Here is an 18,789-nt window from a genome sequence, read left to right as displayed (position 1 = left end):
ACCTTTCAGGTGGAGCGTGATAACATTCATTTATCTGCTTAGAGATCGGAAGAGTTACAGCTAACGTGCTAGGAACTGTGTCTGTCTGGAAGCCTTTCCTATTTATAATGACAGCCCGATTGTCAAAATTTGAGTATATCCTTTGAATTTTGTGTGAGTGAGCATGTGAGTTGCTTCAGGGGAAAAAACAGAACTAGCATGAAAAGAATATTTAATGATATGACAAGCAATAAAAAAAAATAACTAAAGACAAAAGAAAATGAGCTGGACTGCCAACTCATGGCACCTACATAGAATTGCAGGGATTGACTTAAAAAGGCATATTAAGAATTAGACAAATGATCAAAGAAACTGAGCACTAGGGCAAATATTAGGCAAAACTTGAGAGTATGAATTGTCTACTCTGAAAGCAGAGACTTGTCTGACCTGAGGTGTGATTATGTTTCCTTTTCAAAGCCATATTTTCTTTCTCAAGTGTAATTCTAGTTGTTGATCATGAAATTTATTTTTCTTTTCTTCCTTTGTTACTTTAAGAAAATTAAGGTCAGCTGATGTATTTTTAGTCTCTACATTTGAATCTGAAGCAGAACAATTCCCTTTGAGGGTTCTTGTGGAACTTCATTTTAGTTATGTTTTAAATTGTTGTATTTGTATTGACTTCTGGGGCAGCATGGCATTCCCTAACTGATAAATTACTTGGGTTTACTTTTTTATGGAGAGATTTTAAGTTAATATGATAGATTCAATTGTTGTTTTTCAGGTTTTATATGCATGCCTGGAAGCCTTTTAATAACTTGCAATAACAAACAAAATAAATGTGACTTTTAGGGTAGACACTTTTGTAATTGATATTTCTACCAACTCAGGACGTTTATTTATTTTGCCAAAAAATAAAATGCATTCTTTCCATCCTTGGGGAATAAAGGATATTGGAGTTGCAATTTACTAAAAAGTTGTGAGAGATTCCATTGCTGAAATGAAAAATTTCATACAGATTTCTTGCTTTAGACATGATTCTTGCATAATGCATGAAAAGTAAATGATTTTTCCTTATCTAAATAAATTCATTTGTCTATCTGCATAAAGTAATTAGGGATCGCGGTATGATAGAATATTTTAATAATATATTAACAGGTAGTAGGCAAGGTTTGTGTGTACTAAAATCTTGCATCGAAAATTATATTATTGCAACTTCCAAAATTATCTATTTTCAATATTGAAGAATGGGATTTTGGACATAGAGGTGATTTTAATAAATGACAGAATTGTGCTTAAGGCCACAGAAGAGGCAAGAACAAGGAACATAAAATAGAGCATCTACAAATTAGCATGTTATGATTAGTCTCCTTCATAGCATTTAAGAACAGCTTTGAAAGGATCCAATGTCTTCAGCAGTTTAAACTTATTTCTGCTGTATCTAAGTAGCATGTACTGTAATTCAAATTGACATGGTCTCCTGAGAAATACTGGGACAACTCTTGGATAGCGAGGAGGCATTACTGAACAATGTTTTTGGATGATAAACAGTAATAGAAATTTGAGATTGAAGTGGCCTTTTCAAGGGAAAGTGTCCTTTTTTTAGTCAATTTGACACCTCAAGGACCCCTAATTGTTACAAAGATGTCAGCATGCTGGTAACATTTTTTGAAAGATCTATTTGAAAAAAAAAAAAAGTCTGAACCTTACTTGCCCCAAGACTGAATGTAACTTTTTACGATAGTTATAGGGTTGATGAAATACTGAATGGGTTGTCGGAGGAGGGGTTTCAACAGGTAGTGGGGTGAAGAGGAAGTGAGGGAATATGAGGATTTCAGTAACTGCTGCAGTGATGATGCTTTGTCTCTGCTCTCAAGAAACAAAAGTAATAGCTACTATTTATTAAGCTAAGAACTTAGAGAAATAGCATCACGGAGCCTCAGTTTCTTTATCTGTACATAACGGAATTGTCTAGTTCGCAAATTATTGTGCAGATAATATTTCGTAATATATACGAAAGCCATTCCAAGTCAAACTATACAAAAGTATTCAAGGTTTAAAATCCATAGGTATACTTTCATAAATGGAAGAACACTGAAAAATCTTTCAGGAGAATAATCGGTAGATGTGTTCTTGGCAATGGACACACTAAAGAAAAATGCTGTATCATAAAAAGGAGTCAAGATTGAAATAAAGGTAATATAGATGTCATCTACCTCATCAACAACTATGAAGGGCCCACGCATTGCAAACCTTCAGGACATTTAAATATATCATCTCAAAAGCCTTTGACCCATCAGCGGGTGTTGGCCATACTCATTTTCTTATTGCAAATCTTATTTTTATGTATTTCTTAATTTAGGTTTAAATGGTCAAATAATTACATCAGGCTTACACATAATAACTAATACAGTTATTAATATAGTCCATTCAGGGGAAAAGACTAGTTTGACGGGATTTTTTTCTGATCTCATTTATGTTACTACTTTTATTGTAGCAAAAAGTTTTACGTAGCCTTGTGAAATTTTCCTCCTTGTTTACAGAACTAAATAAACTTTCTGAGTCATTCATAAATACTCCAAGGAGAGTCTAATACCAGTACTGGTCTCTTCCCCTAGAGTTTCTATTCCTTCCAGTTTTGAAGCTTGGCTATCTTGCTGCTCTCTTAGATTTTTGCCTTTCCAGCCATATATTTATGTTCGTCAAGTTCTATTGGTACTTCTTTTTCATTTTTTTGATTCTTCTTTCCTAGTTTATTGCTAATTTCATTCAGATGTTGCTCCAATAATCTTCTGCACAAACTTTCTACACTCACTTCCCATGATAACTGCTCCAAGCCAAGCAAGTCTATTCCTGCATCAAGGGATTTTTGACTCAGGGCGGGGTGGCTGTAGGAGTATGTGTAGGTTTCTTTGGCAGAGACAACCTTTCAGCGGGATGTTGGGCCTGAGACCTGAATAATGAGAAGGATCTGTCGTTGCGAGAGTTGGAGGAGGAATGTTCCACAGAAAGGGAGCAAGTGAAGAGGCTGTGCTGGGGGTGTGAGCCTGGTGTGTGTGAGGAAAAGAAGGCTGCAAGGAGGACGTGGGGTGTGGGAAGAGATGGGGTCAAGGATGAAAGGGAAGCCAGATCACACAGGGCCTCGCAAGTGTTCCAAGTATGCTGGAAGGTCATCGAGGGCTTTTAGCAAGGGGACTGACAAGATCAGATTTCCTTTTAAAATGGTCACTCTGGTCGCTGACAGATCGATGCTGTGGAGTCAAGGGAATCTTTCCCAGACACTCCAGGACATTCTTACCTTCTTCCTCTGAACTCCCTGGAACTTCCTCTCCTACACACTTGGCGTTTAAGTCTATGTAATCTTAATCATCCCACTTTAGGTGTGGAGTGCCCAATCTTACAAGTGCTCTTTGAGGGACTCCATATCTAGGTCTCTGTAGCTTGGGACTCCTTTGTGCTCTCCATAGCACTTAGCCAAATGCTGTGTACCTGACAGGGACACAACAGACAGTATGACCATTGTTGATGGAGCTCTATTCTACTAACTACCCATCCTAGCAAAACAGAGTAAACCTGAGATCTTCAGACGTGGATGTCCCAAGGAAGAGGTGGCCGTGGAGATTAGCTCATCTAGCAACAGTGAGTGGCCTGAAAACATGGCTTTTGACTCTTGTATATTCACTGAACCTCATTCCAGGTCAGTATCTAATAGATCTAAGAGTTCATCAACATGGCTGGAGCTCAGCGAAAGCTTGTTGAAAATCATCAGATGCTACACTTAAGATTTGAACACGTCATTGTGTACAAATTTACCCTCAAAAGAAAGAAAGAACACTAAATAATACTTGCACTGTAGTTAATGATATCCACACTGTAGTATTTAGGAAGAAGTATACTAATGGCTGCAACTTATTTTGAAATGCATGGAAAAGTAAGATGGATTGATGGATAGAAAGAAAGAAAGATAGATATGTACAAAGGCAAGTAAAGTAAAATGGCAGAATCAAAGTGATGGTAAATGGGTATTTACTGTAAAATTATTTCAACTTTTCTGTACATCTGTAATGTTTCATAGTAAAGTGTGATGAAAAATTAGTTGAAAGTGATAATTAAGAAAATCATATTAACAAAATGATTACGTTTATAATCATTGTACTTTTAGTTTTATGTATCTGAGCTTTCAGGAAATCTCCTAATCCTTACATAGGATACAGATTTAGTCTATTAATTTATGACTTTGAAAGGTACCCCAGGAAGTAGTGTAATCAACTCAACTTCCTATTGGCTTTATAAAGTAGAGTTTTGGTTATAGTCACCTATATTTTCTAAGTAATGGCTATGTCACTGATAAAATTTTCTTATCTATACAACTGAGAAAATAAAGTTCAGACATTAAATCATTATTAAAATGGAATATTTTGTGATACTTAGTGATAATTCATAAAAATAATTACATGTCACTTATTGGGCAGTATATTCATACCTTAGCCCTTCATCATGAGTGATCAACTGAATATAGCATCAGTCTCTCCCCATCTTTCATTCTCTCTATCACTGCACCATCCTCCCCACTTCATCTCTTTTTCTTATGCAGATAAGCTTCATAGGGTAAGTAAACATGGCATTTAAATGGGAGGGGAAATCATCAACATTAATGCAAGATTAAAACTCTATAACTAGATTTGCCTTTTTTGAGACTGAAATTTCTAAAAACCTGAAGCACTCCTGTGCTACTGTATAACATAAAGACAAACAATTATTCTCAATTTGCAAACTTCTGGTTTTCTCCTTTTTTAAAGTTCTAGATAGTTTATTTTAATGTGTTGCTTTTGTGAATGATTTAAATGGAAAAATTGTTCTTTGTTTTTCTTTTAAAACAACAGAATGTATATTCTCACATTAACATTTTTGTACTCTAGGAAAAATGAATGGAGTGCCTATGTGAAGTATATTTTACTTTTAACAGTTTGTATTGCTGACAATTGGTATCTTTGGGTTTTTTTCTTTTAAAGACCTTTATTGTGGTATGGTTCCAGTACAGTAAACTACACATATTCCAGATGTACAATTTGATGAATTTTGATAGGTGTATATACCCATGAAACCACCACCACAATCAAGATAGCTAACATTTCCATCACTCCCCAAGAGGTGCAATCAATCGGTATCTTTGATGGAGCCTTGGAGTGGCTGCACAAAAGTATCCCTGCTTTGGCTGGGCTAACCTGTGGATAATGTTTGAAGTCAGTGGAAGCTTTAAGTTTTGAAAAGGTCAGCCCAGGTGTCAAGAAATATGAGAAATGGGCTCAGACCTTTGTGGAAATGAATAGGTTGCATGCATTTTAAGGCAGTCTTACAGGAACACATTGGGAGATCTGGCATCCTTAAAATTGAGCATATGCCATATCAACATTCCTAGTACAGTGTTTTGTTACTGCCTCTGTGCTCTAAATAGCCCTGTGCAAAGGCACATCATTGAACCAAAGCATATGGAGGTGACTACTCTGTGATGCTGAGTTATGCTGCAGGATCAATTTGCTGCTGCCTTACCTTTTTCTGCACATTTGCCAATGGAAATTTCTGCTCTAGAAATTACACTGTGTCAAAAAAAGAAGTAAATGCATGAGGGTAGGTTCCATTTCTCAAGACATATCAACATGAACCAGTGCTCGTGTCTGTTTCCTGAGAAGACTGAATCAAAAAACATATGCATCTATGCCTTAAGGAAGCAGCAGCTCTCTAAAATGCCCTTTATATTTACAATTACTTAATTACTTTATTTTGCTGAAATTAAAGGTCATTAAAATCATCCTGAGGGTTGACTCAAATTTCAGAAGTAGCCTGTAAGTTGTACAATCTGTAACTATGTTCCATTTAACACATTTAATAGAAGTAAAAATTCACAAGTGATGATATAAAGGATAATTTACGCTTGCAATGCATTTTTGTCCAATTAATAGATTGCCTGTGTGTTGCATATTTTGCATGACAAAAGAGCAGAATATTAAACTGCCATTCATAATGAAAATGCACTTTGCAAATTAAAAGTGCCGAAACAGAAATTTTTCACCCTGTTTAGGAAATAAACAGTCCTTAACCAATTAAACTGCATTGTAATAATTCTATGATTTATTGCAAGTTGTTTAACTTTCAAAACTCGGCTAACCCATATTAAGGTCACAATCCATCATGTCTTGCTTGGAAAGCCCGCAAATAATGGCTGTTGTATTAGCTGCTTTTGATGATAGTATGAAAGAAGTATTAGCACTTGTCAACAAAACTGCTTACAACATAACATTAGCATGCATGGGCTGCTGTACCTATTTATTATTCTGGCAGCTTCACACATATTGTTACAAGCTTATAAAACATTTTGTCGGGTGGAAACCGAATGTACACTGTTTGGTTTTCTGATAGACTGGCAGCATAAATGTCTGGGCTGACTTAGTTTAGTTTAAGTGTAAATAGAGACACAAATTCTTCAACCTGTTCTCTTATTGATACTGAAAAGTGCTGAATTATTCAGCATCCAACTCTTCTGTTTGTGTCTATCACAGTTATCAATTACCCATCAGTCTTCTTGTCAAAACAGAATGGATTAATCTGGCTGAAAATAAGACAAATAAATGGATACTATAACAGGGGTGTGGGGTTGCCAGACTGTCAAAGGGAAATCCAGGCAGTGACATTTGCCGTCAAAAATGGGATCTCTGGCTTAAGTGAGCAAATGATTCCCCTTTGTGAGCCAAGAATGCACTTAGCGCACCGTAAGTAAATTAATCTGCCTTCTTTGACTGCTAATGCATTAGCACTGAGGTAATAGTTCAGTTTCTAAAAGTCCTTTATGTTTAAATAATTTTGGTCATCGTTATTTTTCCTCACAGGAAACGCAGATACATTCAGATACTTTATCCTGGTAAAGAGAAGGCTGCCTGGGGAAAGAAATGGACCCATTTAACAATGAAGTTATTGCTGATAGTTTTGTGCCACTTCATCGCTCTCAGCTGATGTGATACCAAGTAACTCTCTGCACAGATGGCTGGTGGAACCCATCCAGCATCTGCAAAGTCCATCCCTGTTTTCTTTCCCAAACATTTTATTTGGAAATCTTGTTTGGCAAACTTCCTGAGACTCTGCCTAGCTGTTCAAAGTACATATTTCCAAGCTATCTCATTTGGACCTTCCATAAAAAAGAGCCAGCAAAGTGCCTTCTTACTTGGCACAAAAATTGCAGCCACAGACTGAAGCGAGTTTTAGGTTCCTGGCCAAAACTTTACAAGAATTTTATCTTAGATGCTTCCATACTGGACTGTTTTACATAGTCATCATTAACATCTGACGCCTTCACATCATGACAGGATCGAAGCTCCTAGTCTGTATCAACTGGTAACTTTGCCAAAAGTTCCCTCTTGTTCTTATTTTCCTTTGTGTCCTAACCATCGTGGACATGGTTCTTATTCAGACTGCAGGGTGCTGAGCTTTTTAAGGAGAGCTACCTGCTGGACAATGTCTCCCTGCACTTAATGATGAATCAAGAGATTACTTTTGAATGAATAATCTTTTTTTCTTCTTCCGATAGATCATGTAAAGGATGTTAAGCATTTTAAAAACCAAAACCCAAAACCCTTTGTATATTTGGGGACTTAGAAAGAGGTCATGCTAGTAATTCAATTCCAGATACAACTTCCACAAATTTCTTAAAGACTCTGACAGACTGGAAATTTCGGTCTCACATTCCCAGAACATTACCTCAAATTTCTCCTCAATGTAAATCAGTTTCCCAGAACCTCAGTAATAAAAGAAAATGCACTAATCGGCCTGGTCACAACTCATCTTTGCTAAATCTCATTTCTTTGGTATATAAACCCAAAAGTACCTCATAGAAGGCAGCTATCTGAAATGTGCAAACACTGAAACTTCTCTTGAAATGATGCAGTAGTTTTGCTATCAGTCAATTTATTATTTTACTTTGTTGCTCTCGACTTTCTTTTTTCAAACATGTTTTGTTTTATTTTTTAAACGGAGGTACTGGGGATTGAACCAGGGACCTCGTACATGGTAAGCCCTGTGCTCTACCACTGAACTCACCCACCCCACCTTGTCCTTTTAAATAAATAACTCATTTACATGGAAAGGTAGCATTGTACAATTTTGCATGGCCTAAAAGCATTTTCAAAGTTTTAACTTTTTTTTTCCTAAAATTAATTCTTTGCAATACTAGAAGTAAGTTAATTGACAGGTGTGTATCATGACCTTATTTCCAAATTCCAGATGCCATTTCCCATTCTTGGAGGAACTTTTCAAAATACATGCCTGCCATTTCAGGTCCAATTTGTCTGAGTCTAAACCTTCTTTCCCAATAGCTCCCTTTTACCAAGATCCCAGTTGGTGACTAAGTCCTGTAGAGTCTGCCTTTTCCACGTCTCTTCTGTTTTTCTCCCTTCAATTACCACTGTCACTATGCTTTTGCAGTCCCCACCAATTCATTCATACATTTACGCACGCACCAACTCATTTATTCAACAATTCTTTGTGACGGCCTAACATGACTGGTCTCTGCCTCTGTCTTTCCAGCACCCCTCGAGCCTGGCTTTCTGCCCTCAGCCTGAAATGCCCTCTGCTATTCTGCCTATCCTTCAAATCACAACCTCTTTGTATATTTTCTTATTCTTTCACCCACGTGTGATTTTTTTTTTACTCCCTTAAGTCTCTTGAGCATTTTCCTATTTCCTTTATTACAACCGGGAGAGTTCCTATCTCAGCCACTTACTAACTGTGTGACTGTGGGCAAGTTACATACCCAAATGAAGCCTCAGTTTCTCCTCTAAAATTGGGGTAGTAATACTCCATAGGGTACGAGGTTAAATGAGATAATGCTTGTCAAATACTTAGAACAACGCCGTGAGCATTCAAGTTCTTATTTGTTATATTATTTTGAGCAGCAAGGAGTTACACATGTCTGCTGTAACATCTGTATGTTGAGAGATAATAACTGAAATTCGCTTTGGTGTTTCTGAGGGGCTCAAAACTACATTTACCTACTAGCCCAGGTGGTGAGCCAGGGCATCAAATTTTGGGCCTAACACTCTGGAGCAAGGCTGCCTGTCTTCATATCCTGGTACTTAACCATTTATGAGCCCAGCTGTGTGTTGTTGTTGTTGTTGTTGTTTTTAATGGGAAGTCAGTTAAAAGTTTCTATACCTCATAGATAGCTGTTAAGATGAGTGGAAAGTAGCGAGGAAGAGGGTATAGCTCAGTGGTAGAGCACATGCTTAGCATGCACAAGGTCCTGGGTTCAATCCCTAATGCCTCCATTAAAAATACATAATTATCTTACCCTCCCCAACAATTTTTTAAAATTAAAAAAAAAAAAGATTAGCTGAAAGTAAAATGCTTAGCAGTGCCTGGCCCATAGCAAGAACTCCAAAATGTAGCTTGTTGTTACACTAGAGGGGTTTCAAATGCTCCATGGTCTCATTCTAAGTGGTGAGAAAGGACCATCAAAATGCATAATTCCCTGGATTATTGTCCCATCCTTCCAGTATAACACTTCTCCCAATCCCAGTCTATCTCATATCTCTCACACTGACTAAAAACTGCCAAGTCAGATCATTCCCCAGAGGGTGGTTCACATTCTCCATTTACTGGGACATCAACCTCTCTTTGCAGCTTTCACAACACTTCTTAATCATCTCCCTTCTCCTGAAACATTTTCCCTCACTTGCTCCCTGAAGTGTGTCATTTATCCTTTAACCCTTCAGTTACTGTCCTCCTGGGCCCATAAACTCTCTGAGAGGCCACACTCTCCTTCTGGCTTTCCATCTTCTCTCAAACTGATCCGTTTCTTCCCTGCTCCACACATCTAGACACCTCCTCCCTACCTGCATCCATCTTTCTACATTTGAGATGCTTGCCTCTGCCAGACTTTCTCACTAACTTAGCCCTCTCAGATATAGCATCCAAACACCCGAAGCATTTAGAAATTTCACCACTCAATTTAGCCATCAATGACAAATTGCCTCTCAACATTTGCTCTGTGTTTGTTCACCTCTCTGGAAATATTTCAAATTTTCTGTTTCCTAGCTCTTTCTCTTTTTGGCTAATCCGCAAAGCTCCCCGGACAGTCTTCTTGGTCTGTCATGGTAACCATGCTGGTTGTCCTCCAACTGTCCTTCCTACTGGCCTAGTCGGTTTTTATGCCCCAGGAAGAATTTTCCATCTTCCCACATTGTTATTTCTGCCACTTCTTGGAATAAATGACATTTTTATTCTACAAGCAGCCTTACCTGATTAAGGCAGCATTGGGTTGTGTGGAAGAATTATGGACTTGAAGTATTAAGAGTTTTGGAACTGAGTCTTGGTTTTACCACTTTCTGAATGTATGACCTTGGGCAAGTCAATTTTCTGAGCCTAATTTTGTTCAGTATAAAAATACTAATATCTAGAGCTCACAGAAAAAGTGTAAGGATTATTGGAAAGAAATACCAAAGTGCTGACACATAACAGAGAGCAAACTTTAGATACTTCACCCAGATTCTAATTAATATGAAACCATATTAATAACATCTACAGTCCAGCCTGACTTTATATACAGTGACACAGTCATGATACAGATTAGGTTTATGTCAAGTACTTATGCATCCATTTAACACCATTCAGCAAATCATTAATTCTCTAGAAGTAGTATACATACTAGTCTTAGTATTTGCAAACTTAACTAAGTGCACTGTGATGAAACCTGCCGAAGCCAAAACTTAACTGTTGTTGAGAGCTGATTAACACTGGAAATTATATTCCAAATGAAACACTGGTCTATTTCTCCCTCACATTTAGGGAAATTGGAAGTGCCAAAGGCTAAAAATTCCCTTGATTGAGGATAAGATGCAGAGGAGTGGAACTACCATGTACATGGCTTGCCTTCCAATTACTGAATTCTGGAAATGTATTCCAAGGTAGTGAGACAGCATTTTACAAGCTATCTAATGAAAATTTCCTCTAGAACAGTCACAATTATCAAGCCAAAATGAGTCTCATAACTGAAATTACCTTCAAGTTTTAATAAATCCCTCAGCAAACACTTGTTCTGGTTGGGTATATCCAGACTTTGGTTGAGAAATGAATGGTTTCAAGCTGAAGCCTGCTTTAAGCAGAACTTCTGAGTAGGGAAATCACAGTAAAATATGAAATTCCTAGTTTAAATGGGAAGCCAATTTGTACCTACTTCTTTTTTTCTTTCTTTTATTCTTCTGAGGACAGTCTAAATTGCTCAACCTAGTTTGTTCATTCTTTCTAGCTACAAATATTTTCATCTTCCCTGGGGACATGCTAACCTTCTGAGTCAGAGTTACACCCAGGGGTTAAACTACCTCTCTGGGCAGGACACAGAGCAGAGGAAATTCAAAACTTTAAATGACTCATCTATGACTGAAATAAAAGTCTATCACATATGGTGGTGGAGACAGTTTTTACACCCATGGGTTCATCTTTGAGAAGAGAAGAGGTCTTGAGAAACCACAATTTCTCAGGCAGGAAATACTTCCCTCCGTCCTCTTCAAACTCTTTATTAAAAGGCTGTTGAAAAGTTCTGATTCAGCAACTTTCCAAGTTACCCAGTCCTTTAAAAAGGTTTAAATGTGACCTCAACTCTGCACAACATAGATTTATAATCAGTCTTCCATTTGGAAAGCCCAGGCTTTAGAGAAACTGAGTGAATAATGCCACAATAATGGTATTTCAGCTCAACAATGAGATTTTCTCCCAGAGATATAAAAACAGACCCTGGGAACAATTTCTAGGAGCATTTTATTGTTTTGATGGGACAATAAAATATGAGGTTATCATAATAACAGTAAGCTATCTTGCCTCTTCCTGGAAGGTAAAGGTACAGCAAAACATTTTCGTAAGTGGCAAAGTGGACAAGAGCTTCTCTCTGTCTCGGACACAAAGTGTCTAGCCTTAGAAGTGGGATTTCCAGAGCAACAGTTTTACCCCATGTTGTGAAAGAGATTAAAAGTATATCTTTTGTCCCAGGGTATTAGCAGTGACAAGCTAATTATGGCAAACCCAGTCTCTTCCTCGGCTTCTCCCCAGGCTCTCTGATTTACCACACCTGAATTGGGTTTTGGGCTGGAGGGCAGTAAGTAAGCAAATAAAACTCCAATAGAATTCTCTTGAACGGGAGAAACTGTTTCACAATAATTACTTTGTTTATTTTCACAGTACTTGTCCCCTTTGTTCAGAGACTATCCTAATAAAAGTTTGTCATGATGATGATCACTTCATTATAATATGTACATATAGCAGATGTTCGTTATCTCATATAATCCCTGTGCTTGTTCTATAAGTGATGTATTAACATTCTTCTCTCTGAGCAAAACTGAGGTGCAGAAAGGTTAAGGGAACTTGCCTGAGGTCATACAGTTAGCAAGCAGCAAAACCAAAACTCAAACCCTAAACTCTATGACACCACAGTCCATGCTCTGTCCACACAATGTCATGCTGCCTCAATTGGGTAAGGCTGGCTGTTAGGATGCCATTTATTCTAAGAAGTGGCAGAAACACAGTTTGGAAGGAAGGTGGAAGGAATCTGATCATTTCCTCTTGTTCTTATTTCCAGTTCTCTCCTATATCTCTTTATTTTATTCACTTACTCATTTTCCCCATCTTTATTGAACCCATATTCATAACTGAATAAAAAGATTGGTTCTTCAGGTAGAAAATGGTGGTAGTTTCCTACTTAGTGGAATATAGAGGAAGCTCCTGAATAGCCCTGACTCAAAAAACAAACAAACAAACAACCACCCAAACTTCCCATTCACCTGCTACAGTCACTGAAATTCCCACCATTACAGAGTCACTCCTTTGGCTTAAGTGTAGTTTGTCTCTAAAAGTTATCTTTGAACGTGACAGTTTATCATATTATTTACAACTTTCCCCAAGATTTATGTGCCCAGTATAATCAACACAGAACATGAAACTTCTGGTTGGTAATAAAGCAGCATGAATGGTTTAAATGACCCCTTTGTAGCCAGAGAAGAGAAAGAGTTCTTTGGGAAAGGAAAACTAAAAGGAATAGAAGCCAGGAAGGGCATGGTACAATCTTGAAGTATGTCAGCCTTTTATTAAGGGTTGCATGGGGCTAGGGAGAAAGGAAGCATGTGCAGACTTTTAAATAGGTTTAATTTCAGCTTACGTGGCAGGAAGCCTTCCTTGACTCCCCAAGACCAGATTACAGATCCCTGCTCTGAGCATTTTGAAATATCTGCGCTAAGATCTGTCCACATCTTATTCGGCTATTACTGTCTGTCTGATTCCATCACTAGAACATAAGTTCTATTGAGAGCATTCATTCATTCATTTGAGGGATATTTCTAACCATAGTGTAAAGTGTAGGGGAAAAACTATACGGATTCCAATGTCCAAATGGTTGGAAATTTTTTTTTCACCTTTTATTTGGAGGTTGTGCGTAGCTTGAGCACAGAGGAAAAAAATCAAACACATGCTTCTACCTCAGGGTTCTGGAGTTGAGTGTATATTGTATAGTCACCTTTCAGTAGAGGGCCATGGACAGTTACTGGGAAAACATACAGGGGGATCATGATCATATTTAAGAAATGTTTTTGAGGTAGGGCAAAATGGCTCAGGAGCTTTTCATTTTTGCTAGTTTACTAAGAACATATTTCATAATCCCACTACCAGCTTAAGCAATGTATAGATAAAAATGTTCAAAGTGTAGATTTTGAGAAACTGCAAAAAGCAATGAAACACAAGAAATGGAACACGCCAGTGGAAGAACCAGAAATGAATGGATTTTAGGGTATTATGAAAATGTAGAAGAATACTGGGTAAGAAGCAACCTGATAATGATTACTTAGAACCAATAACCCTTCCAAAGGAAAAGTTAAGAAGTCAACAACAAAAACCCCTCATACGGAAGACTTTTGTCAGCTCATTACCTTGTTTGAATTATAAAAAGCACTTCTTTGTCCTGATCAGAGAAATCCTGATACGACATAAGCCCCCGTTGGTCAGAGGCTGTCTGTCACATGACCCCATCATGTCATTGTACCTAGTGATCACTGAGTAAATCCTCCCGGCCATCAACAAATGAAAGTAGATTTGCTTAGAGAAAAGGTTATCATTGAATAACAGCGTGTAGACCAAAGCCCTGTGACCTGTTGCAGCTCGGAACTGTGGCATGGGCTCCGGCCACTCATAGTAATTCCTGGCAAGTCATCACCTGCCATAATGCAGAACGTAGTAGAAAGTGGGTGTCAAGCCACGGACTCCATTATCGGAGGGTGGGGGGAGTTGCTGACTGGCAGAAAGCCTTTGCTGCAATGTGGACGTACCTCTAAGGAGGCCCGTGGGTGCGGACTGGCAGCACTGCTCAGCATGGTGCGCTAATGAGCAGCCCTGTGCTGGTTGTTTTCCCCCTGTTAAATAAATCCGGCGGGGTTACAAAGATGCTTGTAAGAGTTCTGTTTTATTTCCTCAGATAAACCTGCAGTTTCATTCTGCTATGAACCATTGAAATTGGCATTTTCTAGGTCAGAAAAAATGGTTGAATATCAGCAATTTTATATGACTTGACCTAGTTGTTAAATAATCATGCAGATTTGGTACTACAATGTGACCATGGGAAGAAAGCAAGAATTCAAATATGAACACTAAATGCCTTATTTTTTGGTTTTTGGTTTTTGGTTTTTGTTTTTCAAAGGAAGCCCTATCGGGTTAAAAGACAAGGCAAATTCCTTTTAGCTGCTATTAGTATTTGTGGACTATCTAATCACACGGTGCTGTGAAGTGTACACAATACACAGAAGAGACCAACATCACCTTTGAGGAATTTATCATCTGTATGTGAGGGCTGGGCTAAATATAGATCAAAAATCGTGTTTCCATCTTCTACATAGCAAAAAAAAATGGCTGTATTGTAGAGTGCAACTCATCTTTCATAAACTATGCTGAGGGCAGTACCACAGATACCCAGAAATGTTACTTACTGGCCTTATTTTTTATGCATACCCGCCCCACTCCAAAACACACACACACACACAGCACTCTAACTATATTAGCTTTCTTTCCAGGGCTGGCTACATAATCTGTGGGAATAATGAGAGGTCCCTTGTTAAAAAAGGATTGTGAATTTTAAGATGGCGACAGGAGAGTGTCAAACTGGGGCCCTTCTCCTGGAAGCCTGCGGAACCACACCCGTGAAGCCAGCCTTGCCTCTTTCCCTTTTCCATACATGCCAGGCTCACTTCCACCCCAGGGCTTTGGCACTTGCTGTTCTCTCTACTCGGAACGCTCTCCTCACGGTTAATGTCTCAGCAAAAAGCGGCCTTTCCTGACAACGCTGTCTCAAGAAGCTCCCTTTTTGGTCACTTTCTGCATGCTATCTTGCTTTCTTTCCAGTACTTGCCTATGTAATTTTCTTGCTAACTTATTTACTGACTGATTTATGGTCTCGTTTCCCTCCACTGGGACGTAAACTCTGCAACAGAAGTGACTTAATCTCATTTACTTCCTCTTGTTCACATGGCTCATCAAATAGTACTTGGTACATAGTAGGTACATACTCTTCTAATTAAGTTTTTGATGAATCAATGAACAAACTAGTTTATTTGTTAAATATTTCTAATTTATAAAAAAAAGCTTCACTTTTTTGTGTGTCCCAGTAGACTGAGCTAACACACTCATGCATTCAAACATAAATGAACCAAAGAATAACATTCAAAACTTTAGCCAATGTGATACACCAAAAGTGGAATACCTGTTCAATTATGATTACTAAGATTTACCTTTAGAAATCATATTGCATCTAAAGGTCAACCTGCTTTTAGAGCTAATTCTGCTGTGGATCTTGTAACTTAAAATTATTATGTAAAATTGTTATGTTAAATAAAAATGAAAAGTAGACATATTAAAATGTTGACTGAAAGAATCTCACAAAATAATTTGCAAGAAAATATGGTAATTCTCTACTGCAATTGTGCCTACTATCGATAATAGAATATAATTATTAAGACATTATTAAACACTTTATTAGAAAACTGAATGTAACTATACTTTTCCCACAAGCCTAATGTTCACTTCAGAGTAGTTAAACAACAAAAAAATCAAAATGTTTAAAAAAGGTTACAAAAATTAGGACTTTGAGCCCTTGCAGGAATTGTTATCATGCTATCATGAAAATACCATGGTTGCATTTACCTGAAGCTGGTGTTACAGTACAAAGCCTCCTATAATATACCTGTTTAATTATATCTTTTGAATTTAAAAGTCAAAGATAATGGCCCCCTAAGTCTCAACTTTGCTTTTCATGGCCCAGTTGGTTCTGGCTGGAGAGTTGGTATTGCATGCAAATCATCTTTTTTTGGTTGGTTTCATAGTTCCCAGCTACAACTAGAAATTAACAAAACAACTTATAAACCCTGACTGTCGAAGGCTTCTCTACATATCCAATGAGATACGCAATGCAAGTTAAATAGGAGAGCATTTGCAATTTAAAATATAATTTTCCATAATGAAAATGTAAAGCAGTCGTTCTGTTTTATTCAGCATGGCAGGTTAGGAGTCCCCGTGAAGCTACGTTGAAGCAAAGAGTAGATTAATAATTTAATTTGGTTCAGAACTATGCAATGGGGCACCACAACCTTTTATTCTGTAACCAGCTGCTGACCCTAATATGGACGAACCAATTAGACATCTGTATTTAATTGTTGGGTGACCCATCTAAAACTCACCAGGAATTTTCATTTTAAACAACACTCAACAGTCTGAAAGAATCCTAGTTATCCCCCTGGTGGAGGTGGTTGATTTGATAGAAGCACACAAAGGAGTTCAGCAAACGGGGGAGGTGGGGGGGGTGGAATCTGCAAGATCATTTTAGACTGTGTTCTGTAAAAGAACATCTTAATATAATGAGCCTTTTTCAGTCTCCCTTGGCAGAACATCAGCCCTCTCAGATAACCTCACACAAAGCAAATACCATTCGTCTGAAGTTACATTTGCTCCTTGTTATCACAACTTATGCCACTTAATTCATTATTCAACGAATTCACTTTCTTGTTTATTAGATGCAAGGTAGCCGCTTATCCCTAAAGGCCATGTATGCAAAAGACTGCTTGTAATCCTGTCACTTCAAACCTCTCTAGGCTTTTACATTGCTTCAAGAATTAGGAGGAAAGAAGCAAACAATTTAGATTTATTCCTGATGATATTAAATCTGTACATGATGAAAGAAATGTGAACCTGAAGTTTGCTGATTTGGAGAATGGCTTCAGATGCCATCTTTACATGTAAAAGTACACTCACTCACTTCCCATAATAAACACCTAGAATTAGTCTTCCTACATTACAGAGGAATAAATTAAATGCATTTTTTTGTACAGATCACCTGCAAAAAAAAGTAATATATCTCATCAACTGCATTTCAAAGATGCAGGCCAGCTCAAACATGCACGTGCTTAAAACAGATACTAATATACTTTAAAATCTGATAGCTCATCTGTCAAGGCTTTGGGGTACCATTCTTTAAGTATATTTAATGTTGGATTAAAAAATGCATTAAAAATGGTTTCTAAATTTTCCAATATGGGTTATTCAAGATTCTTTTTGGTTGTCAATAACAAAATATGATAAATATATTGTGCATAATGTAAGATGTTATAACTATTTGAACTCTTCACACAACATAATATGGTCAGAGATATTTCAAGTTGATTTGATAATCTTATACTATTAAAATTATTAAAATGTAAATGAATTACTGAATTAAAGAACTTTCACTGCACTCCTAGCACAATTAATACTGTATAAAATTATCTGCATAGTTATACACAGTGTGTTTACACAAAACATCCAGGAAAGAGCTACATATCAGAGGCTGAGTGTAAAATATTTTAAGCTCTGTGCTGAATTCTAAATATGGAAATCTAAGTGGTTGTTTAGTATTGGTGCTTGATGTAACTGCAGACAGTTTTAAATTTCATGCTCTACTTATTTAAATGCTAAATAACTCTAAACTTATTTTTTAAACTCTCAAATATAGATATAATATATAAAATGTATCTAGACTGAATGTATTTTAAACCTCTGTGCATTATTCACAAGGTTAAGAGGCATTTATTTTCTTCAATTAATTCACATTATGAGCTAACTATCTGAGATTCAACCTAATTTCATCAACAAAAGCCACAGAGAACATTTTAATGCAGCATAGTATATACAGATATACCTAGGACAAAAGACTCAACATCCCCAGAAAACAGGAACCATTTATAGGGAACCTTATTTTGTGAAGAGAGTTGTGACTAATCAAATAATATGTACAGAATTACCTGCAACTATTCTAAGGAAGGAAATGCATTTGAAAACTCACATATCTAGTAACTGTGGATATTATTGTAATTACCACCATTCTTCCAAAAGCATCAGTCATAGTAATATGGTGATGAACAAATTGATTCACCTGAATAATTAACCTTACCACAGCATAACTACCTTAGGTGCAGATTAATGTTTTCTATTCAGCTTAAGACATAAACCTACCAGAGAAATCACACTCATTAAATATATTGCAAAAATCAATTGTTTCCTGCCACTCTGAGAAATTAATATCAACAATTAAGTTGTACAGTATTTTTAAAGGCTTATGTTCATCTGTCTGTGCTGATTAAACAAAAACAGCAAAATAGAGCAAAATGAAATTAACAAAGAGTGCTAATAAAATATAACTTTTCTGTTGATATATTAGATATATGACTTTATTCATTATTGTACAACTCTTGGTTTTTTACACGTGGGAGA

General features: G+C 37.1%; 1 protein-coding gene and 1 long non-coding RNA gene across 4 annotated transcripts in view; one reads left to right on the top strand and one right to left on the bottom strand.

Moving 5' to 3' along the window:
- LOC107034419 (uncharacterized) overlaps positions 1 to 7,789 on the top strand; it is a 79,664-nt gene extending 71,875 nt beyond the window's left edge. For both annotated transcript variants that reach the window (XR_012071310.1, XR_012071311.1), the window contains 2 exons: positions 3,535 to 3,673; positions 6,861 to 7,789. This is a non-coding gene — a long non-coding RNA (uncharacterized lncRNA). The remainder of the gene's footprint in view (positions 1 to 3,534; positions 3,674 to 6,860) is intronic.
- Positions 1 to 18,789, bottom strand: part of KIAA0825 (KIAA0825 ortholog) — a 351,023-nt gene that overhangs the window by 62,892 nt on the left and 269,342 nt on the right. The window lies entirely within an intron of this gene.

Source organism: Vicugna pacos, chromosome 3 (assembly GCF_048564905.1).
Source record: "Vicugna pacos chromosome 3, VicPac4, whole genome shotgun sequence".
Classification (NCBI taxonomy): Eukaryota; Metazoa; Chordata; class Mammalia; order Artiodactyla; family Camelidae; genus Vicugna; species Vicugna pacos.
Note: the sequence above shows the minus strand (reverse complement) of the source record. Positions and strands in the feature narration are given on the sequence as shown.